Source organism: Periophthalmus magnuspinnatus, chromosome 9 (assembly GCF_009829125.3).
Source record: "Periophthalmus magnuspinnatus isolate fPerMag1 chromosome 9, fPerMag1.2.pri, whole genome shotgun sequence".
NCBI classification, from domain to species: Eukaryota; Metazoa; Chordata; class Actinopteri; order Gobiiformes; family Gobiidae; genus Periophthalmus; species Periophthalmus magnuspinnatus.
In genome coordinates, this window is record NC_047134.1 from 7,461,809 (window position 1) to 7,487,172 (window position 25,364).

At 38.1% G+C, this 25,364-nt stretch overlaps 1 protein-coding gene across 1 annotated transcript in view; it reads right to left on the bottom strand.

The window, feature by feature from the left end:
- The window catches only part of gas2l1 (growth arrest-specific 2 like 1), a 75,334-nt gene that overhangs the window by 48,215 nt on the left and 1,755 nt on the right, over positions 1-25,364 (bottom strand). The window lies entirely within an intron of this gene.

A 25,364-nucleotide genomic window follows, 5' to 3' on the forward strand; every position in this document is an offset into this window, starting at 1 on the left:
CTGATATCACTGATAACATATATATGACTCTCATTGCCAGTGTCCTAACCTGCAGATAGAGGACACATATACGTTTTTCTCATTTTCAGTATATGGCTAGGCCATGCCTCATGTGAAAGCTCAGAACCTCCAGAATGCATTTACTGAGCTGCAGAGGCTGCACTAGCACTGATTAATGATTGGCTGTAGGTGCCGAGGTTTAGGTTGTAATGATTCAAATCGGAGAGAGTCCTTTTAGGTTTAAACCATAAACTGTATAAAGAAGTGGATTAAGAGAGTGTGATGTCACCCATAGTCTTTGGCTCCAGCAAATGAAGTTCATCTAGCAATTATAGGGGCCAATTTGGAGATCCATATTTGGAATTCTGACCACGAGTATCATAAGAACCAAAGAGCCAATCAGGAGTGAGATGGCTGTAGGTAACAACCCTTCCCACCAGAAGGGAGTGAACGCATAGCAATGTTGCCGATCAAACCTGGCTAACGCTAGAGGGAGCAACCTCGGGGAAAGAAAACTCCTGATTAGTCTGTTATTATTATGATTTACAGACAAAATTGCTAAATAAAAAAACAGCAGGATCATGTAGGGCGGGCTGATATGAACATTTTAAGACCAAAATGATAAGTCTGACAGCAGCAGTTATGGAGAGAGGGGTGGCAGTGTTTCAATTGAAAGTGAATTGGAGCTGATGGAACTCGAAGCGTGCCAATGCTCACTTCCTATGTGGAATGCAGCGGCTAGAAGGGCAACTATGTCAATTTAATATATAAAGTCTACGGTTTAAATTCAGTCCCCCACTACACTACATTCAATATTATTCAAAATTATTTAAATTTGCAAGGAGCCATCTGTACATCATGGCAACGGACAACAGATGAAAACTAGCTTCTTGGCTAATTCTGGCATGTTAAACAGTTACTGTTGGTCAACATGCACTGTCCGCTATAAATAAATAAATAAATAAATAAATAAATAGCTGGGTGCCCAACAACACAACAAGAGACTGCATTGCTGATGATGGGTAAGGAACTGCTTTGAGTTAATGAGTGACCGTCTGTACCAATCAAACTACAGCTGCCAGTTTATTTAAGGCACACTACTAAACGCCACTAAAAATATTCAAGGAAAGAAGTGAATTACATCTCCACGGTGACGCCCACTCATCCCGGGACCACATCAGATGGATGCGTTACTTTCCCCTCCACCCCAAAAGTACTTCTATATATTTTTAATTTGCATGTAGAACATAAGGGATCACTTATGTACACAATTTAATATCTACTTTGTATCCCCTTGTTTGTTTTAGTTTGGTGACATCATGGTACAGTGAGATCATGTGGTGGAGTCATAAGGAGGGAGAGAGGGGTGAGAGAGGGGGAGGGGTTGTAGGAGGGGTGGAGCACTTTGGGTACCAGTGTCTAAAACCAGTGTCTGAGACTTGAGAGAGGAGGGAGGAGGGAGAAGGGGCATACTTATTTAATACAAATGGGATGCAGCCATAGATTGTATAAAGAAGTGAACTTAGTGAGAGTGACGTCATCCCTAGAGTTTGGTTCCAGTCAAATCAAGCTCATAGAGGCCAGCAGTTACAAGGGAGAATTTGGAGAAGAGAATTCCACGTTTGGAATTCTGGGCACAAGTACCATAGGAACAAAAGAGCCAATCCAGAGCGAGGCTGTTGAAGGCAACGTCCCTTCCAGCCCGCACCACGGGTCTAGCGGGCACTTAGCAACGTTGTCAATCAAACTTAATGCTAATGCTAGCGGGTTCCACCCTGTGAGGTCATGAAGTGGTAGTTTTCAAGTAAACAGCTACCTTTTACCTTTTGACCTTTGAAATAGGCAATTCCAGGGCTGAAATCATCCAAATGATTCTAGTGAAGGTATATGGGGTTCTTCCTGTATTACCACATTCCAAGTATTTTCAGTTGGAGTGTTGCCTAAATATGCAAGGTTTGTGGGTTAAACATGTATGAATAATAAAAAAACCAAAACAACTCCCAATATGTTTATGATAAATAAACATTATAACAATAATCAGAAAATAGCATAATATGGGCCCTTCGAGACAACTGTTGTTGTGATTTTGGGCGTTACAAAAATAAATGAATTGAATTGAATAAAGGGGAAAATAAAAAGACCAAGCTTAACTTGAAACTATGAGTCCTTAAATATGTATAAGTTATTATGATAAGTCGCCATAAGGGAAGACCTTAAGTTCAATTGACAAAGTTTTTAGTTAATATGGTGTAAAATTTGGACTAAGTTAAAATGACTAAAATGTTGACTTTTAAACTCAGGTGCCAAGTCTTCTTGAAGTAAAACATAACATAAGTGGTAAGAACTCAGAATGTCTTAGAACAATTAATGCTATTTATAACTCAGATTTATAATTTCTTTAAACACACATAAGTATGTTAAAATAACCCAAAACTTTAAAGGTTGAAATTCAACTCCTGTTTTTAAGTTGAACTACCCCATTATTTATTACAGAGCAATACTTGCTCAAATGAGTATCTAATAATAATAATAATACACAAGACTTAAATAGCGCTTTTCATGACACTCATGAGACAAAACACAAATATTAGTATGCTTTTGACAACCCTATAAAGCAAACACATCTCATGCTTCTTTGTGCATGCCCCATCACGCCACCACTCATGTTTATACATGATACACTGAATGTGGGTCAGACAGATATTCACACTGTTACGTTAAGGATGAGTTACTGGACCTGTGGAAAATAGAATAGACATGAGAAACAAACCACGATTGACTGCAAGTTATAGGTGCATTATGTGACTTTTCTTTTCAACCTGCTTTTCTTCACGGAAATGTTAATGGTTAGCCTGTGTAATGTTCCATAGTATGGTATTAAACTTGCATATTTCTATGGAGACAAGCAGGTAGGAAGTTATTTATTCAAGTTTATTTACTTGAGTTTCTGCATAGCTGAATGGCTTATGCCTCACAGCAAAAAGGTTCCAAGTTTGATTCCTGAGTCGCCCTGAACCACCTTCTGTGGAATCTGCATGTTCTCCCTGTGTCTGGGTGGGTTTCCTCCAACCCAAAACATGAACAATAAGTCAAATCCTCCAGTTAAGGTAGTCCTGACCAAGACTAGCTCAAGATTTGAATATGGGTCCTCGGGCAGCAGCACTGAAGGATGCCACTTCCTTAAACAGTAATATATTTTAAACTTCAGTAATTTTCCTCTTCGGTCAATATTCTGCCTCTTGTCTAAAATATCCTGGGGTTGTGTCTCTCTCTCTCTAATCTGCAGACACTGGGCGAGTTAGGAAAAACACCCAGGAGCAGTGACCTCATGGAGCAGTCTCCATGGTAACAGACACACACACACACACAGGCCTTCCTGTTTTAACATCAGCACATACTGTACTTCAACATATGTATCACACTATGCAGTTAAAGCCTGATTCACAACTGTACTTCAAGGAAACAGCAAGGCAGAAGTGAGTGCTAGAACACTATACACTATAAAGCACACATTTTCATTTAAAACAACGCTCATTTTTATAGGTATTGATCTCAAATTTGAAATGTGAGTGGCCAACAAGATATTCAGTTAAGGCAGACCCGGGCGTTTTAAGGCCCGCAGGCCAAATACGGCCCGCGGCCCGGCTTTGACTGCCCCGCGAAAGGTTGCTTGGACTTAAGAAAACAAAACCTACTTTCAAAATTTTGCATAACGTGTACACTAAAACAGCTGCGCTTTTACATTGAAACCTGTTTACACTGTGCATGCATCGTTTACGTACAGGTGCTCTGCACAAGTGCATGTCATTAGCAACAAGTCATTGTAATGGTAACTCTTCAAAATGTTCGCACATGCCAAAAAAAGAAAGGTGGATGCTGAAGGCCGTGGTTTTAAGAAAATATGGACTACTAAATATTTATTTACTGAAGTCAGGGGTACACCCGTGTGTTTAGTTTGTGGAGAGCAGGTCGCCGTGTTTAAGGAGTACAACGTGAGTCAGCATTATGAGATGAAGCATGCGGACAAATACAGACATTTGACTGAGGCTGCAAGAGCGCGGATATCCGAAGATTTGCTAGCGAAGCTAGGAAAACAACAAGGCTATTTTACCAAGCTACACGCAGCCCGGGATGCAGCAACCAAGACCAGCTTTGTGATATCCCACAAAATCGCTAAAAACTGTAAACCATTTTCGGAGGGGGAGTTTGTCAAAGAGTCCTTGGTGGACTCTGCAGCGCTAATATGTCCGGAGAAAAAAGAAGCATTTGAGAAAGTCCCGCTGTCCAGGCGAACGGTGACCAGAAGGGTGGAGGACATCGCGGAGCATCTCCAAATTCAGCTAAAAAGTGGAGTAGGAAGTTTTGACTTTTTCTCCTTGGCTTTGGATGAGAGTTGTGATGTCCGCGACATGGCACAGTTACTCGTGTTTCTCCGGGGAATAACGCAGGATTTCAAGATTATGGAGGAGCTTGCAGGAGTGAGATCAATGAAAGGAACAACCACGGGGAGTGATTTGTTCAACGAGGTAAACGCATGCATGGGCAAACTTGAACTGAAATGGGACAGACTGGTAGGAGTCACTACTGATGGTTGTCCGAATCTGACAGGGAAAAATGTTGGACTTTTGAAACGGATGCAAGATAAAGTGACTGAACTTGACGCAGAGCATAAATTGGTATTTATTCATTGTATTATTCATCAACATGCCTTGTGCAAGTCAGTGTTAAAACTTAACGATGTTGTTGATGTTGTAACTAAGACAGTTAACTTTATCAGAGCACAAGCATTGAACCACAGGCAGTTTGTTGCACTTTTAGAAGAGCATGATAACGAACATGGTGACATCAGGTACCATACAGCGGTCAGATGGCTCAGCCTGGGCAAAGTGTTAAAAAGATTTTGGGACCTAAAAACAGAGATTCAAGAGTTTTGTGAGATTAAAGGCAAAAATATCCCTGAGCTCTTAGATGTAGACTGGATTGCAGATTTAGCATTTGCTGTTGATGTGACAGCTCTGATTAATGAACTGAACACTAAACTGCAAGGCAAGGGCCTTTTTGTTCATGAAATGCATAACTTGGTCAAGGCTTTCATGAGAAAGTTGCAGTTTCTTTCAAATCAGCTAGAGAACAAAATTCTCACTCACATGCAAACCCTGAAAGAAGTCAAACCATCAGCTAGTCACCTGTGCAGGTACTCATCTATGTTAGGAGACCTGTACAGTGAGTTTTCAAGACGATTTGAAGATTTTAAAAACATTGAGGATGAAATGCACCTGATTTCCTCTCCCTTTGCATGCAATGTGGATAATGCACCCATTGATGTTCAGCTGGAGCTCATAGACTTGCAGTCAGATACAGTACTGGCAGAGCACTTTAAGTCAGCATCATTGCTGGAGTTCTATTCATCTCTTAAGGAGGAGAATTTTCCAAACATGAGAAAACATGCTCAGAAGATGTTGGTTCTTTTTGGATCTACCTATACATGTGAACAAACATTCTCAGTAATGAAGTTTACCAAATCCAGGTACAGATCCTCTCTTACTGACGATCATCTGTCAGATGTGCTTCACATCTCCACCTCAAACATTCAACCTGGCTTTGATGCACTTGTTAAAGCTCAACAGAGGCTAGATTTCTCTCACTGAACAAGAAAAAAACACTGAAACATGTTTACTTTGATTTTTTTCTGCACTGTTTGGCAGTTGGACAAAAATGTTGTGAGTTATGTTACATTATTGTTGGCATACAAACCATTGCATCTTAATAGAAAGTTAAGAAAGTTAAAAACAGAAAGCATTGTGGTGTTAATGTGACTGAAAAAGAGTTACAAATGTTGCGCACGTACCATTGTTTTGCATAATTTTACTGAATAAATTCCTTTTTTTGTAAAACAACCTCACTTTCTCATTATCTAACAATAACATATACTCTTACCAGCTTCTGTAAACAATGCCATTTACTTATTTCAACGTAGAAGTAAAATTAATAACCAAGGTAGATTTCAAACTTTTGGCCCGGCCCTCCACAATATTTTCTGCTTCTCATTTGGCCCCTGGGGAAAAATAATTGCCCACCCCTGAGTTAAGGTATAGTGTATTTCTGTCCCCAGCTACCTACTACAGCTTTCTATACCTTAATTTTAACAAAAAAAAATTTAGGCGAGGATGAGAAAAATATTTTTTTATGTGTGTTCCAAAGTGTATAAATGCTCAGCAGACATACTTACAGTGATTCTGACACCTGTGGGTAAAACTATAGTGTGTTACCTTTACAAAGACCCCAAACTTGTGTATTTACTACTGAGGTTTCAATAATGGTGATCGTTTTTATTTGGAGAGGTCAGAACAAAGGCAATTTCACCAAAATGACCCGGAATGCTAAGGGATTAATAAAACAGCCCCACTTTAGAAAACTGCGGTGCCCAATGGTAGCTGATCATCATTAACGTCATCATAACAAAGAGCCGTTAAGTTTTTGGCACCTCCAATTAATAGCTGTACATTACGCTCGTGAGTTGGGTTTCTTTTTTTCATTTACACCAAAATGACTAAGCAACGCTGATACAAAACGATACTTTGCATATCACTGATTTAAAAAAATAATTAAAAAAATTGAAGAACGAAGTAAGCACAGAGCAGCGGGCTATACAGGTTTTGGTGAAATTGGTGGTTGATCAGCAAAATAGCGTGAAATAAGCAATTAAAGATAGCTCAAACATGCACAAATGACTCCAAAAACAACTTTGGGTGCGTAAATGAGAAGAACAACTATAACATGGTTAAAATCTCTTAAAAGTCCACTTAGCACAGTGTGTCTGCTTCAACACTAATCAGTATTAGGAATGGGATGATATTAAAATTTTGACTCACGATTATTGTGGTCAAAATAATCGTGATTAACAATATTATCGCAATAATTACCAACCTGTCCTACTTTACAATCTCCTACTTTATAACTCTACAGCAAGGTACATATACTTCTGTGTCAACCACACAAACAGTCTACCTACCAAATGAAAGCTACGGTGCTCATTTTTCTGAATACTCAAACCATTTTCACCTGCAATCACCACAGTGCTGACAGGAAAGATGTTTTTACAGAAAAGCCAAACATTTTGATTTGGACTTCACTTACCTTTGAGGGCTCTGGTTCTGTCAAACATATTCTCAGAAAGTTGGCCTCAATCATTCCGTACAGGTCCAGAGAAAATAATACATTCAAAAAATGATGTCCATAAAATAAGTTAAATCCTTCATGTCCAATCTGCTGCAGGAAAGTATTCCAAACGTGAAATCTGCTCCGTCACTTTTTTTGCATTTCTTTTGTCGATTTCAGGCATAATAAACCTCTGACAGCGCCAACTTTCTTCCTCAGTGTAAACCAAACTTGTTAGCCTCAGCTAATCACAAGCTAGCACGTATTAGCTTGTGATTGACACCTATATTGGATATACCGTAAAGTTCGGACTACAAGCCGCGACTTTTTTTCCACGCTTTGAACCCTGTGGCCTATACAGCAGTGCGGCTTATTTATGGAATTTTACTGGATAACGGCCCCTGGGGGGCGCTCTCTAACTGTAAACGTAAAAGTGAGACAGACGTGGGGAAAGATTCTGCTCTGAAGAATTCACTAGTTTCGATTTTGAACGATCATTTTGCGCATCATGAAATGGATATGATGCAGTTTTTAAGATAAAGAAGGAAATAGAGCAGAGGTCGGCAACCTTTAACACGCAAAGAGCCATTTGGACCCACTTTCCACATAAAATAAAACACTGGGAGCCGCAAATACTTTTTGACATCTAAAATGAAGATAATACTGTGTATAATAATAATGTAACGGAATAATGTAGGTTTTATTTTCACGGACAAGCTTTCTACACGTGGCAGATAAATATGGCAAAAACAACTTAAGTGCATAAAAAAATACAACTCACGCATGTGTGTGTGTGTGTGTGTATGGGGTATACTAGTCTATGTGGTCTTATACTTGTTCTCATACACCTCAAGATCATTCTAAAGCTATTCTGGAAAGCTTAATTTTTGTCCAGTGAATATGACTTTTTTAGTATCTATATTTGTTCAAATTAGTATCTAGTTTCGATACTAGTTTTAGTAGCAATTAGCATTTGATTTTTGATACTTTTGACAACCATAAACATCAAATTTTATTCTTACACAAGTTTTTACACTTGGCACAAATGTGTGGTATTTGTCTATTTATGGAAGCACACATAAACAGTTTTTGTTTGAGCAAGATGTCAGTACATGTACCGGTGGAAAGAGTGCTGAATTTTTTTTTTTTAAAGTACAGTTACGTGGCTAAAATGTAGTCAATTACAAACTTGTAAGCACTCATGCCAAATGGACCCCAAGTGAAAGTAAAAAGTATGCATGAAAAATACTACTCAGTACTAGTTACTAGATACTTTTAGACACAATTTTAGAAGGCTTTGAGATCACACTTTTATACAAAACTTCATCAATTAAACTGTCAGCTCTGTCCAATCAGAGGAGGAGATGCTGTGCTAGCGTGCAGCGACACTCATCGCATGGGCTTTAAATCAAACACACGGGCAGCGACTAGCGGCAGCTTGTCACGTCGTGCTGTTCCAGAGCCTTTTACACATCTGATTGGCTATTTATTTGGAGAGAATTTTGAGGTTGCAATGGTGGTAGATGGGAAAAAAGACGCCAAAATGAAATACATACGTTTGTTTATGAAAAAACAGCATGTATGCTATTTATGAAAAAAAGACATGCCTTTATTTTACGTTTTTCCCCCATATGGTCATTTTGTTTAATATAAAAACCTTAAATAAATATATTTCTAAATGTTGAATCAGACTTTAATACATTCGGTTACTAGCCTCCAAAAAGTTATCTGGATTAACAAATTTGCGCATGTTAACGTACCACTCATATTCACCCTGGCACCAACGACTTCTCAGGCAGCTGCTTTTTTTGATATATCTCTGTAGTCTTTTTGAGATATGTCAAAAAGAATTGGAAAATCCACGGCGAGTATGATTTTCTCCTCCATGATGTTTCTGAAGTGGACAGTGCATTGGCTCGTCAATCAAACTCTCGCAACTTTCATTAATCGCCTCACAAGCCCGCATGTGCACGCCGACGTGCACGGGCGCGAGGTTTTCACATGCACTACTTTGATGAGAGAGATGAGAGAGACTAGCGATTTTCACAGTGTCCACAGTTCAATTCAATTCATTTTATTTTTGTAACGCCCAAAATCACAACAACAGTTCATACAGGGCATTCATGTTTTGGTTGATGTGATGTCACTCCCCATGTGTCGAGCCCATTAGTTTATAAATCAACTATAAAAAGTGCAAGTATCCAAAATTCAACCCAATTACATTAATGTATTTATAATTAGTTACATTCCACCAACTACATAATACATAAAAGTAAATGTGTGTATTGGTACTCAAAAGGAGTACCATATTTTCCAGACTATACATCACTCTGGAGTATAAGTCGCACCAACAAAAAAATGCACAATAATGAAGAGAAAAACATATATAAGTCACATTAGACTTAGGGAAATTTATTTTACAAAATCTGAGATCAAGAATAGACATTTTATATTTAAAGTCAAGTTATAATAATAACAAGAAAATGGAGTACAACAGGCTGAATAGCACTACAGCATGCTAACATAACACATAGACAATGAACCGAATACGTGTCTGGTATGTTTATGGAAGATATTAACAGTATATATTTATAATATTGTTCCAAATGAAAAATTATCACCTTTATGGTCTTATAAATGAAGGGGAAATAAATAAGGGGAAATTAAATATGAAATATATAAAAGAGAACGAGTCAAGTAAATTTTCTTACAGGTATTACAAAAATACCATAGTCTCTTAGTGGTCAAACAAGTGAATTGTAACATATATAATCAACCGTTATATAACAAATATTTATTCCGCTATGTGAAGCATAGACAATTAACGGAATACTTGTCTGGAATGTTAATGTAAGATATTAACAGATAACTAAAACATAAAAAACAAGTTAACAAGTTTACTCTCAGTCTCGCTCCAAATCACTAAATCCGTTGAATTCTTCATCCTCAGTGTCACTTCTGAACAACTCCGTCTGCAGAAGCACCGCTTCTGCATGGCTGTTATACTGGTACACAAGCCTAGAATGTCCTCACACAGTTATCAGTGTGACAATAACAAAGATGTGAAATTATGTATTTTAATAATTTCACATATAGGTCGCATCTGATTATAAGTCGCATTCCCAGACAAACTATGAAAAAAAGTGCAACTTATAGTTTGGAAAATACCCCTCATTATTTGTTAAAATATATTAAATATAGGTCAAACGAGTTTGTGTTACAATAAAAATGAATTTCTGGATACTGCCAGTTTAAAGTTTGGACAGAGAGACCTTCTCATTCAGTGTTCTTTTTTTTTTTTCTTTGTTTACTTCTTTCTACATTTTAGATACTGAAGACACCACATATTATTTTGATTTATATTCCTTAAAGTATCCACTCTTGGGCTTTTCTCAATGAGCTTCATGATTAAGTCTCCTGAATGGAGACTTAAGAACGGAGAATGGATTTCACTTCACAGCCCTGCTTTGTTAGAGTAAAGAAATGTGCAAAGCAGAGAAACCAAGCAAAGGGTAAAAACTATGTAAAAAAAAAATCTAAAATCTAAAACAAGTATAGTTATTTTGAGTTTATTTTTTGTGTGTTATGTGTTATTCATAGTTTTGATGCTTTTAGTGATCTACATTGTAAATAATCAAGGGGGAAAAAAGAAATGAAAAGTGTGTCCAAACTTTTCACTGGTAGAGCTTTATCCAGAGAGTAATACTAACCCTGAAATGTCACCATATGGTGTCTTGTGAACTATTGCACCAATATGTCAAGTTCAGATGTCTAAAAGTTACAATGAGAGCAAACATTACACATGAGAGGAGACACTTCCCAAGTCTTCGTGTCAATAAGCAGGGAAAAACTGAGAGAATAGGGGGGAGGGAGAGAGAGAGAGAGAGAGAGAGAGAGAGAGAGAGAGGCAGGGGAGAGACATTGTGGAGAGGGAAAGAAAGGAGAAAAAAAAGTAGAAGAGAGAGATGGGGGGGGTAAAAAAGAAGAGAAGAGAGAGGTGGGAGGGAAGAAAAGGTGGGACAGAAAGCAGAGAAACGAGGGGTGGGAAGGAGTGACAGAAATACAGGGGGAGGAGAGAAAAGAGGGGAAGCAGTAGAAGGGAGAATGGGAGAGAAGAAAGAAAACAGAAGAGAAAGAGAGAGGAAGGGGGGATTAGGGGGTGGGAGGTCAGCGGGAAAACATGCGGAAGACAAACTGAGTGTATTGTACACAACTCTGAGCTGAAGGCGCAGAAAACACTGGGCTACAAGACTGAACATAAGATTTCAGTATATTAGGGCGTGTACCCAAATTTGGCCATGTATTAATGCTAGCTAGCTTGTGACTGTAATGTTAGATTATTTGAGAGGGATTTGGTTAAAAGCACAAATCAACTCACCTGTTGTAGTTTCAAATAAATCAGTTCTTTATGGTGAGATTGTGTTAAAAGATAAAAAAAAGTCTAACTAACTGACTAAAAGAGCTGGCTTAGTCACACTGGCTTAGTCTAGTCTAGTTTCTTATGTCAACCTCATACACTTCTTTTCACATTTATAACCTTCTAAGCACTAAGATATGTTGTCTCAAAAAAAATAAATAAAAAATTGTAAACATGTCCAATTTTCAGCAGATGGACCTTGGACCCAGAAGTGACACGCACTTAACAACCCTATATTGTAAAAGCAACTATTTGGGTCAAACTGCATCCAATTCTAAAGCCTTTTATTGACTGAGAATCAGGAAGTGTGATGCTAGCATGCTAGGATTAGGTAGGTTATGTTTGGAGGAAGAAATTTGAATTTCTGGAATGATTAAAAGTCTATATTGCCCTCCGTGAAACCTCTTGCCCTCGTTAGACCTCTTCACACCATCTCACACCTTCTTGAGACCTCCAGTAATTTTCCTCTTCCTGTCCCATATTTCCTTATGAGGAAGTGGGCAGGATCTGCTCCACATGTTTGTCATACGGTTCTATGCACATTCCATACACAGTCCGACTCTCGAGAGTCGAGAGTTGTGCAAAAATACTGCACCTACTGCCAAAGTACATCCATAAAAATGAACAAAAGTGTAGTTATTTGAAAAGGAAATTACAGGAAGAACAGGGGAATTCTGAATAATTAAATATGCCAGACAGGCAAAGTGGGAGGGAGGTATGTAGGTAGGTAGTTTACTACCTGTATTATTTTGATATTAAATACATATCAAAATAATACATTAAAATTAAATAACTATCAAATTAAAACAAGCAATTTTGCAATTTGGTATGCGACCTTATATGATGCTGACAGTGCTTGCTGGTTTAAGTGACATTCACAAAGCGGGATGATTGTTGGCAATATTTGGCGTTTACGCTGAAAATACTCCAGCGTCTTATCAGCGTGACTGAGGTGTAATGAGGTGTCTTAACTTATTTGGCTTCACACTGTCCACTGACAACATTTTCAGACACAGCAGACACTGGTCTGTCCTTGTGTCCCACTGGAGTCACGGTGAAGCCAAGTGCTAAATACGCTTCATCAGACTTCCCCCCGTCTCTCTCCGCCTTTCTTTTCATCCCTGTTAAAATGTTTTCCATAGTGACTCTTCAAGTGTTTCTTGTTCATTGCCCCGTGTCACGATCTGTTCCCTCTCTCCTGTTCTTTGCTGTGTGCGACCTGCGTACGCGCTACCTACATTACTACAGTGTCATACGCGGAGTCATACACGCCCCCCCGGCATCTCACACTGGGTTAGCCTGATCAATTTGGATTCTGTCCAAAAAGAACAGCATGATACTTGCACACACACACATCAAACTTGGGACTAAACCTGGATTAGACCCAAGCTAAACCAGGACTAGACCCAAGTTAACCCAGCACCAAAAGGAGTAACTCCTGAATACATGGCTAATACAATTAAATTTCATTAAACTTCCTGATCCCATCTCTTCTATATCTCAGGTTTGAGACTAACCAGACATAAAAATCTAACTTTGGTTATATCCAGTTGAGAAAAAACAAAGACATCTTCCCTGTCCACAAATACAAAAAGTGCTTCCTTAATCTTTTTTTCACAAGCTAGTTCATCAAATGTACTAGTTCCATGTAGGGTTGTCAAAAGTACTGAAAATCAGATAGTAATTGATACTAAAACTAGTACCAAAACGAATACTCATCTGTGTTTTTTTTAGTATTGATATCTGCTCATTTACAAGCCAGAAATTAACTTTTCCTAAATAGCTTTAGATTGATCTTGAGCTGTATCAGAACAAGTATAAGACCACATAGATTAGAACGACAAAGTGATTACACAGATAGAAAGCCACATCCATAGCCAAGCCATATCAAAGAAAGTACTATGATTCAATGTTGAAAATCACATTCTATTGTCTAAATAAACTACTACTTCCCTGTCAGGTTTTAAAGGTTTTAATTAGAGAGCATACAACGCATAGGGGGTTTGCCATGAACCTGCCTCATCATTGGAATATTTCCAATTGCAGGCTGTGTTGCTGGAAATTCTATAAACCAAAGGCCTAACTGTAACATACAGGTTATTATCTATAGGAACACTGTACTCTGATCTATAAGACTTTTAAAAGTTATAGTTAGCAGATCACAAAACTGCATTTATTTTAATTTCCAGGGGTAATAAGACCCCTTATTAATAAGGATAATAGGGGTCTTATTTCCCAGCCAAGCCTGTTAATCCTGGAGTTTAAAATGTGCACTATGAATCATACTTGTTGAAAAATTAAATGCAATTTGCCATATAAAAACAAACATGTATCAGACATCAATAATCAATTTGAGCAGGTACTGTAAAGGCTCTGTTAAAAGACTACAAAATACCACTGAAATATTGTAGAATAATTAGAAATATGTTTCATTTATGTTTATCATTACTATTATAGAGCCCATAAGATATTTCTGATATAAATACTAATGGAAAAATCACATTCTACAGAGCATACACCCCTCTCCATAGTGTTGATAGCCACTTTGTTTATGTGAATGCCAGGAAAACCGGGCAATTGGCCAAGGCCAATTTAAACCAAATATTCAAATGTAAACCATTTCAATTCTGCCAGATCCCAGAAAGCCAATACATGAAGGAGGTATCCAAGTGTGTAACAGTGCAGTCCACTTTACATTAGGCGCAGACTAGGAGAGGCATTCAAACTGCAGGAGGTAAGGAACAGACAGGGAAATATTGTGCGTCTCATCGCTGCTAATCTAAACTTAAGTGAGTATGTCAAAATAATCACTATATCGATATATCGTTCAATATATAAAGCTGGAACAATATTTTTAAGGTCAATATTTATCGACTTTTCCTTAGCACTACTGGGACATTTTTTGTTATTTTTTGGCTGTATGACAAGAGTTGAGCCATAGAAGGTTGAATTAATAACGTCAATGACTCACTATACATAAAACAAACATAACTACTAGCGTTTCATTCTGCTGATTATTTATTAGAGCTCATGATTTTTTAACAATAGTATAGGTTTAAATCTGCTCTTCAGTTATTGTGTCAGTGGCATAAATTAATTTAAATATTATCATTTATCATCTATATTTACTTCAGCAATATATCGTGCTTCAAAATTTGTTATCGTAACAGGCCTATGTGAGTACATGTCATTACAACAATACATCCACCACAGACTAGCACATTTTATTTTGGTACATTACATTATAGTGAAATCTACTGGGAGCATCAATGTGTTTATTTGTGCTGCAGAAAACAATCAACAACTTGTAACACAGTTCCTAGCATGTCTGAAAATCAAATTCTCTAAAAAATAACAGATGTTGCTTGTCTATTTGTGCCAAAAGTGTGTTTATATTATGACAGTAATTTTTATTAGCAATTACACACGTAAACAAAATAATGAAGGAAAATCTCACAATGGTCACATAAATCTATGAAATTTAACCAATGAAAGTCAGACATTGCTTTTCAACCATGCTTCAATAGAATTACTTAAAAAAATAAAGTCATGAAACAGGCCTGGACAAAAATGATGGTAGCCCTAAAAAAGACTGAAAATAATGTGACAAAAGGGACATGTTAATCCAAGGTGTGTCCACTAATTAGCATCACAGGTGTCTACAATCTTGTAATCAGTCAGTGGGTCTATATATAGGGCTACAGGTAGTCACTGTGCTGTTTGGTGACATGTTGTGTGGTGTGTCCACTAATTAGCATCACAGGTGTCTACAATCTTGTAATCAGTCAGTGGGTCTATATATAGGGCTACAGGTAGTCACTGTGCTGTTTGGTGACATGTTGTGTACCACACCCAACATGGACCAGAGGAAGCAAAGGAAAGAGTTGTCTCAGGGGATCAGAAAGAAAATTATAAACAAGCATGTTAAAGGTAAAGGCTATGGGACCATTTCCAAGCAGCTTGATGTTCCTGTGACTACAGTCGCACATATTATTCAGAAATTTAAGATCCATGGGACTGTAGCCAGCCTCCCTGGGCGTGGCTGCAGGAGGAAAACTGATGACAAATCAAAGAGACAGGTAATATGAATGGTAACAAAAGTGCCCAGAAAAACTTCGTAAGAGATTAAAGGTGAACTTCAAGCTCAAGGAACATCAGTGTCAGATCGCACCATCAGTCGTTGTTTGAGCCAGAGTGGACTTCATGGGAGACGACTAAGGAGGACACCATCATAAAAAAGCCAGATTGGAATTTGCCAAACTACATGTTGACAAGCCACAAAGCTTCTGGGAGTATGTCCTATGGACAGATGAGGCAAAAATTGAACTTTTTGCCAAGGCACATCCGCTCTATGTTCACAGACAGGAAAATGAAGCATATCAAGAAAATGGCAAAAGACGAAGTTAAAATCTGTTAACTGGACAAATCGTTGTAAGAGTGAAGACGTTTCGCTGCTCATCCAAGCCACTTCTTCAGTTCTGGTCAGATATCTATCTGAAGGGAAGGGCTAATTACACTGAAACTGTAAACATCAGTTTCAGCTGGAACTACCCCATTCAGCCCTTAGTGACCCTGCTACCGTTCTCCTTGTTCTGGGTCAACCCAGAACAATAGCAGGGTTGTTAAGGGCTGATAGGGTAGTTAGCTAAGGAGCTAACATCATATGCACTTTAGCTTAGCTTTTTAGACTGCATGGTCAGCAGTTATCCTCCAGAGAAAGTTATAGGTTGGACCATGTGGTTTTGCATGTGTGATGTGAGGTAACTGAAAACATACACTCAAATCTGAGATGCTAGCCGCTCTTGACCAAGAGCCTGACTTCAATCTCCAGAAGGATCTATATAATCGTACACAGAAACCATTGTGTAACCTTCCATATTGACACAGTTTCTTCTCACAAAATACGTCATCAGGCAAAGGCCGTGTCCTCTTATGGATAAAAATAATCTGCAGATCTGTTATGAAATATGGATGCAGAGTGGAGAGAAGAACCATAAACCAGCAAGCAACTCGATTTCAATACTAAAAAATAAACTCTATACTCAAAACCAATTCCAATACCACAATGATTATAAAATAATTAAAACTTGACAATCCTAGAATACCTTACTTTTACATCATCTCACATTTTTGGCACCTCTGCCCTAACAGTTGCAACAGAATGCATTAAAAGTAAATGAGAAAGAAGGAGGGTGTTCCTTGCCAAGAAGTAGAGTCTAAGGGCAGGGGATGTTCTGGGACAGTTATCCATTTGCTTGTTTTCTGTTGATTAATTTACTTGTCTGTTTCTCTTTCATTGTTGATTTTATAACTTTCTGTTGGTTAAATCAATTCTCATGTTCAGCCCTAAAAAGCAACTGCTGTTGTGATTTTGGGCTTTACAAAAATAAATTCAACTGAATTGAAAGTTTACACCATCATGTCACATCTATGTTTACAAAAGCCAGCACAAACCGACACTGTATTTAAAGGTGTACTGTGCAATTTTGTCTGGTGAATGGTCTGCTACCTACGTATCTTCATGAATGTTATTGCTGTGCCTAGAATAATACCACAGCATGGAATAAATTTATCGCTTTCAATGGAGACAAGGTATATTCTGTATACAGTGTTCCCTCGTTATATCGCTATTCACTTTTCGCGGTCTCGCAGATTTTTTTTTGTGCAATTTTGCATGTTTTTTTTTAAGAGTGTATGAAGGCGCATTGTGTTCTGCATCCTGATTGGCAATGGGACGTGCCATGTCTTCTGTACAGTACAGAATGGATACAGCCAAATTTACATAAAAGTTCAATGCTAGCCGTGTGACTCTGAAACACCAGGGCGTCAAGAACGCGCTGGACGCCTCTAGTTGGATGCATTTGCATTTGAGGACAAACGCCTCCGACGCACATCATGGACACTCTGGACGCACGTCATCTTGACGCATGTCCAGAGCCGTTGCAGTTTGCGAGTGTCTTTGGATGTTTTGTTTTCCCTGTGTCATTGTGAACGCTGCAGACCAGGTTGAGAGTTACTTTAATGTATTTATTACACAAAACCCATCAACGGAGGTGATCAGCTCTGTGGAGGTGTGCCTGGGTCCATGACTAGCCTTTAAACTAGCCGGTGTGCCCGGCATAATTAAGTTGCCGCTAGTTTGTGGCTGATGTCTTTCTACTTGTTCCGGATAATGACGTTGCTTTGTCACTGGAGTGTAGTCTCTGATTGGTTGACGCTGTGCGTCTAACGGCAAAAAGTTTAGCCTTTTCAACTTTTGGACGCGTGAACAGAGCATCTGATGCCTGAGCGCTCAAGACACGCCGTGTCAACGTAAGATTCGCCATTTTGACGCTTGAAAACGCACCACAGAAACGCAGCGCGGCCAATACGCACGTCCACTAGAGACTTTGCATGTGAACTCGACATAAAGGAGGAGGAAAATAACTTAAGGACGACAGCAGCAATAAGTTTTAACAATGATGCAAAAAGGGTTGTAAACATCGCGTGGATGGCGTCTACTTTAGCCTTGTGGATCAGTGACTGCAGGAAAAAGAACATTACGAGACATTTAAGCGGAGCGGCGCCAGGACGAAGAGCCACGGTCAGAGGATCTGTGAAATACATGTGAGTCACTATTAACCATTTCTTATGTGCCCAACCTTGTAGGCTGACCATTAAAATTAAATTTGTTACAGTATTTCTAAAAGCTGTGATTTTTATTTATAGTACAGTATAGTATTTGGTTTCTTTCTATAATACTATGCTTATTTTTTTAAATCTATGAAGGTTAGAACGTTGAGAGTGAGAAAATGTTAATGCTTGTCTGAGAAAAGTGTATGAAGTGAGTGGAGAAGGGTTCTACAGCCTTAAAATATATATAATAATTATAAAAAATAAAGTTGTCTACTTTGCAGATTTCGTTTATTGCGAGTTATCTTTGGAACATAACCCCGGCGATAAACGAGGAAACACTGTATTTCCAAGACAAGACCCATCTGTGTCCCCAGATACGAGGTAATAATTGTAATGTTGATTTATTCTTAAATACAGAAACATTGGACATGAATGGCCAAGTTGTTCATGTTATGATCTGTTGTTTTGGTTCTCAAGATGATTATCTAATCCGAAAGCAGAATGATCCTCACATGAGTCTCCCATTTGGGTTGCCAGTTTTAATGCTGAAATCCAGTTGGTTTAACTCTAAAAAGAACTCTCTGATCTGAATGGTCATTAACTAAACACCAGCACCTGTAGCCAATTTTTAATCGGTGCTAGTGCAGCCTTTGCAGCTCAGTCAATGAATTCTGAAGGTTCTGAACATTCACATGAGGCAAGACCTGTCCATATACTGAGAATAAGAAAAAGTAAAATTATCTGCAGGTTAAGAAACTGGCAACCCAGGTTCATTGTGATTGTAGCTTTTGTAAAACTGTAAGAGTAGGGATGCACTCTTACAGTTTATATCGGATATCACGCCAATAGTGAAAATTTTGGTGGATTAGAATTGCATCATAATGCATAATTTAATTTTTTTTTTTTTTTTCGGAAAAACATGGCTTAGAACTCCTTTCCATATCATAAACAAATATAAAAAGGGGTTATTACGTAAAATTTACTTTGGAGCCTTCTACCATGATATAACATTGTTCCCTCATCAAAAACATGTCTGAAAAGGTTTTAAATGTCATCCATGTATGTTTGTGAAATCTAGTAATCTCTCCCGGGTCATATTCGAACCATCCTAACAGCTGTAATAGCTGTAAGATTTTGTGTAATGCTCAGCCCACAAGCCTGCATCATCCATGCTCTTGAATGTTAATTTTCATGAATATACAAAAGCACAAAACAATACACTACAACTTCACAAACCTGATGCGATGTGTTAATACCCCATAGAAGTATAATACCCCCCTCTTTAATAAATTATAAGTTTATTCATTTTATCTAGGGCCCCTAAGGAAAATCTTGCACAGGGCCTTCACAAAGCTACAAACAGCCATGTTTCCTACACAGTTCATTCATCTTCACAGCCTCTTTGACAATTGTAAAGTGGGCAGTGGGTTGTTTCAGTGGGTTTAGTCTGACCCACATAATGGAAGTGTGCCAGGCTGAACTGAACCGTACCGCGCAGGCTTAGATACCTTACCATTATAGAGACACACTCTGTAATAAAGGGACATACAACAGACTGGGAACGCTATTCATGTCTTTTCTTCCACTCCACTGAGGAAGAATACTGAAGGGTCTGCAGCAGGAGAGGGGTGTGGGTGGGGTGTGGGTGTCAATGCAGATATGAGTGTGTAGCTGCACCTGCATATTAGTTTGCTCACAATACTAAAATATCAAACCCGATTTTGATACAAAGACTCGATACTGATGCTGATGCTGATACCACAATGATAATAAAAAAAAACCAAAACAAATAACACTCTTTCTAGACAATATAGAAAGAGATTTTTTACAAGAAATGGTAGTACTGTACATTCTTTTATATTACATGAACATGTACTAGTCTATGTGATCTTATACTTGTTCTGATATAGCTCAAGATCATTCTAAAGCTATTCAGAAAAGGTTCATTTCTGTCCTGTCAATGTGACTTTTTAAGTGTTGATACTTGCTTAAATGAGTATCTAATTCAGGGGTGGGCACACTTGGGCACACTTTTTGACACAAGGGCCACAATGGGTTCTAAAATTTGACAGAGGGGCCAGACAAGGAAATATACATGTATACATTACATTATAGATTTGGCCTTTAGCATGTAGCAAAGTATGAATATGCAAGGCTCATTGTACAAATTGTTTTACAAATGCATTAATTACATTAATAATTAATTTATTAAATTTCAGTTAAATAAACACAGCAGAAAAACTCATTCAGTTTTATCAAGTGCCAAAAGATCTACAACTTGTTGAAAAGGTAAACTGAACAAGGTTTACCCTTACCTATTTTAATATAATTTGGTCTTGTTTGGGGGCCACACATGTCTGATCTAGTTTCTGTATTAGTTTAGATTAGTATGTGTTTTTCGATACTTTTGACAACCCCACTGCATAGTAGTCCTTGTATTATTAGAGTCAATCTGTCAGAGCAGACTTTTGTCAGTAGCTCAAGTCATAGACTGGGTGTTAAACTTATAAAATTGGTGGTTTGAATCCTGCAGCTATAACGTCTTCTTGAGAACTAAATATTCCTGTTTTTCAATCGGGTTTTAGATAGAATAAGACCCCATGCAGACAGAATATAAAGAGTAGCTTTTGCAATTTGCCTATTGTGCTTAGAAATACTCTTGCAAAGTCATATTTTGGAACCACGTGATAGACAATTAATATGCAAAAAGCACCTTTTAAAGTGGAACTAAACACTAAATCAGCTTTTTTTTTTTTTGCTAGTAAACTGTGTAGGTGCTTTAATAGCATTGAGTACTGATCTTAGACTGCTTTGGTATTTTTGTGTGTGAGTGTGTGCCACCTCCAGTAGCCACTGCAATTTCTAGCACTATGTGACATCATGCATGACTTCCCTGAATAAAACCAGGTGTTTCTGATTACAAACACCTGGCTGCAGGGGCTATTCCTCGTATGTCCAGACGCCGCCCATCCTCACTCTTTTCTTGAGTACTGCCCAGTTAAGCAGCTCTATTTTAAATGTGGCTGTGGGCGGGGTTTAGGTGTTTAGTCCAGCTTAAAAAAGTTAATGATTGAAATATTTGTACAGATTACTTTTGGGCTTCTATAATTGTTAATGATTATCTTTTGTTCCATGTACTATAAAGCAATCAATAAAAAGATAAATTCCAGACATCTATACATCACTACATCACTCACTACATAGGCCTGCACTTTTTAATGAACTAAATAGTGCCTCATTCACAGAGTGATTCAGACATTCAATTCAGTAGATTTTCTTGATGTTTCAACAGCTCGAGCTTAAGTAACCAGCTAACTCTAGCAACTTTACAGAGCAGCAATTTATTTAAGAGCGTTTTATTCATAATCACAAGTCAACAATAAATTAAAACAGCACTTCAATCTGCTCTCGTTCAGTTATGTTGTGTCCAGACCTGTCACTGTCCACTATTGATTTTACAACTCTCACAATGCACTGTGGTCTATATTGACTGTTACAGTGATCAGCGCTGGACACTACTTTTCAAGGTGTATTGTGGGAAATTTTGAGTGCACTATTTCTCCACCAACATTTGGACACCACTAAAAATGGTATGACCCCCTAAACAGTGCCTTAAGAGATGGTGTGGACACTATCCATCCAGCTCCATCATCTGCATGTCCTTTACATGCATTAGGCCTGTCACAATATCAAATTTTGATGCGTGATATACTGATGAAGAAAAAAAAAAAGATAAATATTGAAACTAATTTATATTACTGTCACAATAACCCAAAAGTAAAATTATTCCCCCCAAAAAATATTCTAAATGTACAAAATGATTTAAAAAAAAAAATAGCTGCAATAAAGAAATGGCAGAATGAAAACACTTAAAATTTAAGATGTAAAAGCTGAAAAATTACTGTTATTACTCATTATAGATTTTAAACCAAGTACTAATCATTGTCAAAAAATTACCAAAAATGTCCCAGTAGTGCAAAAAAAAAAAATAATTTTAATCACCCCACAATAAATATTGACCCCCCAAAAAGATTGTTCCTGCTTCATATACTGAACAAGTCATTATTATTATTGTGACATGCCTAACACTCATCCACATTCCATGTCCTCCTCTAGACCTCATCTAGGCCCTTCTACTCTGGAGGTGACTAGGTCAGTAGGTACCCTGTATCCTGCTTCTCTTAGCCACACTAGCTGTGTGATTCAAGTTTAATGATGGAGAATGGAGACATTATGCTAGCCCTATGCACACACACAAAGGTTAGCGCATACAGCCTGAGGAGAGGACAGGACTGTGGCTATAATCCTGAGCAGCCGCTAACGCATGCACATGTACGTCATGGTGATTGGTCATGTGCATGACAATGTAGCATTTAAAGTAAATTTACTACGGTAGTTAAATAATTTCAAAACTATGCCTGGGTGTATCCAAGAACCTCCAACCTCCATTTTATTCTAATACTTAAAGTGGGACTAAACACTTAAACTCCTCCCACAACCACACTTTAAATAGCGCTGCTAATGTGGGCAGAACCTGTAGGACTCAAGAAAAGAGAGAGGTGAGAGGAGGGGTGGAGTCTGAAGGTATGATTCACGCTTCAAACTCTGCCCCGGTAGCCAGGAGTTTGTACTCAGAAACACCTGTCTGTAATCAGGACAGTTTTCTGTGATGTCACATAGTACTTGAAATTGCAGTGGCCAGTGGGGGCAGTATTTGACCAGACAGCTGCAAATGTACCTTAATTTTATCTTTACCATTTGGGCTGACAAAGACATTAAATGAGGGGTATTACTTGTTAACATATATAGATAAAAACACTGTTTAATAACTTTCAGTTTCTTGTGCCTCATAAGACAATAAGCATGCCTCAATTTCAATTCAATTTATTTTTGTAAAGCCCAAAATCACAACAGCAGTCACCTTTTAGGGCTGGACATGATAAGTGATTTAACCAACAGAAAGTTAGAAAATTAATAATGAAACAGACATTGGTCAATAACAGACAAGCAGAATCAACAGAAATCAACAAGCAAATGGTGAACTGTCCTAGGACATCCACTGTCCTTAGATCCTCCTTCTTGGCAAAGCTAAACTTGTAGAGAAACTTCACTGCACATTGCATCAGGTTTATGAAGTCGTACTGCATTATTTTATATCATGTTTTTGTACATTTATGGAGAATTATGTCCGAGCATGGATAACGTAGGCTTGTGGGCAAAGCCTTGTACAGGATGTACTAGGAACCGTAAGGAGGGTTCGAATAGGGCCTGAGAGAGATTGTTAGATTACTCAAACATGCATGGACGACATATAAAACCTCTTCAGATATGTTTTTGGTGAGGGAACAATGAAGTCTTTCTCCAAGATAACAGCACAGAGGCCATCTTGATCAAATTAGTCAGATGACCTCTGCTTAGGATCCACCCACTCACAAAGGCTCTAATCCCATCACTGCTGTGGTGAGCAAAAGGAAAATTCTCTAAACAAGTACATAAGATTACACTCTGCCCCATCTGACCCTGTCCTCTGCATCCTCTGCAATGTCTGACCCTCTCCAATGCATGTTATAATTTGGTGTTTTGGTTCTCATGATGTTTATCCAATCAGGAAGTAGAATGAGAGAATGAGCATACGAGTCTCTCATTGAGTTGCCAGTTTCAATGCAGGTGGTTTAAACCCAAAATGAGTCTCTCTGATTTGAATCATCAATCGTCATCAATCGTTACTTAAACCCCAGCACCTGCAGCAAATCATTAATCAGTGCTAGTGCAGCCTCTGCAGCTTAGTGACTGAATTCTGGAGGTTCTGAGCTTTTACATGAGGCATGACCTGCCCATTTACTGAGAATGAGAAAAACTTGTATGTGTCCTCAATCTGCAGATTAAGGCACTGATTCAGTTGTGATACTAGTACTTTATATATGTTTTTTACTGTATACGCTGTATACAGTTCCTTTAAGCCCTTCTCCAGTCAGAGAAACCTGAGCCATCTCCCCATGGTCAGTCTACAGCTCAGAACTCAGCCCCTCCCACACACACACACACCCACCCTCCCAGTCTCCTAGCCTAATGCTCAGATGAAACTGACGCAATCAATGGAGCTGCTAGATCCTCTCAATGTTCACACCGCATGAATAAAGCATGAGTTTTTTATGTTAAACATGAGCACTTGTTGGTTTGCAAGAATTACCAGTGTGGTCATTTAAATGTATCAAATGTACTTCGATTTGAGGATGTCAAGATTAATCTGTTAATCCATATTTGTTATTTTCTCATAATTGTAACACTAGCATTTCATATACACGGGGCATTCAACTGCATAAGGTAAGAAAGAGCCAGGCAAACATTTGACACATGTTTATGTACTCACTCATTTTAGATCACAAGCTAGATGACAAGCTGTCCCTTCAGAGGAGAGTAGCATGGGTCGCTTCATTTTATTGGTATGTTATGTTGAAGTGAAACTGAAAGCTACTGGAACTTCAATGTCTTTGTTTGGTTCTTTGACCTGCTGTAGACTGGGACCAGAGTGGTCTGACAGGTTCTGGAGCAAAGACAATTTGAATTTGGTTGTTTTAAGCATGATTTGGAGCACAAGCTTTTAGTTCTTTGGGTGAGTACTTTATGAAAGTAGAAAATGTTTAAAATAAATATAAGGGGGTAAAAATGTTTAGAATTTAAATAATTCAGATTAGATCCTTTATAGAAACCAATGCAATTACTGGTTATTACCGTCTCCTGTGTATGTGACCACTTTTACAGTGACACAGGCTGCTCATTAACAGGCCATTGATCTCATGAGAAATGCAGCTCTCGTTTTCCATTTAGTATTTAAGACGTGCCGTATTCAAGTTGGACTGGTGTATAGAGACAGATCTTTCTATGCAGATATTATGCAACATGTCTATTGTCTCCACTGGGTCTTATTCTTGTAAAAGCTGCTAACCTTGTAGTTCAAACTTCTACAAACATGTTCTACAATGTTTCTGTGTGTCAGATACCCTCCATGTGTCTTCAATGGGTCTTATTCTGTGTAAAAGCTATGAACCTTGTAGTTTATACTTACACACATGTTCTGAAATGCATGGGATTTTTGTTTAGCAGTCTTCTATCAAATGTTATTTCATAGTTGATAATAAAAAAATTAAATAAAAATAAATAAATAAATAGCCTA